Here is a 1,113-nt window from a genome sequence, read left to right as displayed (position 1 = left end):
ATGAAAAAGTGAATATGAGAACGTGAATGTGCGATGAATGAGTGAGAAATATAGTCTACAGGGGAAAAAGAGATATGGGAAAGGTTACCGAGGAAGGGGAGGGAGAGAGAGAAAATAGAGAGAAAAAGGGGTGGAGGGTAAGCGAGAAAGAAGAAAAGAGTTAATAAAGAGGTAAATAGAAGCAAGGAAGGAAGGAAAGAAAAACGTAATTGTGCGGAAGAATAAAAGATTAAAGAGATAAAAAGAATTAAGTTTTGCAAATGGAACAACAAAAATGTCTCTATAAATGATGTTGTTCGGAACGAAAAGAAAGCAATAGTTTAAAGCTTAGTAATGAATAGATAGCTGTTATTTCTAGCTTTGCCCTACGTTGCCCACACGGATCAGTTCCTGATAGAACAAACAGGTCTTTAATCAAAGGCAGTTCTAGACATGACAATTCCGTCTATTTTCTGACACAGTGACGTCGTGGACACCATTATCCGATGAGTCCTTTCATAAGGCAATAGGGTGTGGCTTGAAGGAGATTTAATTTGCTGCTATTACTAGCAGGTCGAGCGATCGTGTTAAGGCCACCAGCTTTTCGCATGATGAGCAGATATTAATGTGTGTGGGTGTCAAGATAATCTGCGTATGAAGTAAAAAGAGGGTGGGCTTAAGTCGTAGAAGAGATATACGCTAGTGACAATGGGTTTGGTGTAGGAGGAGAGGAATTAATACGGTCAAAAGAAAGGCCGCGGCATGTAGCGTGTCAATGTAAACTCCTCTGCACAAAAATTACTTGCAATGACAAGTCATCGGGGTGCATATATGCGGTCAATCGACATGTGCTAGAAATCGACGCCTAGTCTCCCTCGAATCAGACAGTACCGTTTTAAAACAGAGCACAAGGGGAAATTAGGTCTGGGGTACTCTTAGTACGCGAAGAAAAATACAAGACGATCGCGGCCGGAATGCCTTCCGCAATATACCTGCTCACTCAGGGCCTATATGAGACTGAACAACAAGTATATGAATGAATGAATGAATGAATGAATGAATGAATGAATGAATGAATGATGATGATGATGATGATGATGATGATGATGATGATGATGATGATGATGATGATGA

The sequence above is a fragment of the Octopus bimaculoides genome, chromosome 7 (genome assembly GCF_001194135.2).
Source record: "Octopus bimaculoides isolate UCB-OBI-ISO-001 chromosome 7, ASM119413v2, whole genome shotgun sequence".
NCBI lineage: Eukaryota > Metazoa > Mollusca > Cephalopoda > Octopoda > Octopodidae > Octopus > Octopus bimaculoides.
The sequence above is the reverse complement of the archived record's forward strand: the minus strand, read 5'-3'. Positions refer to the sequence as shown.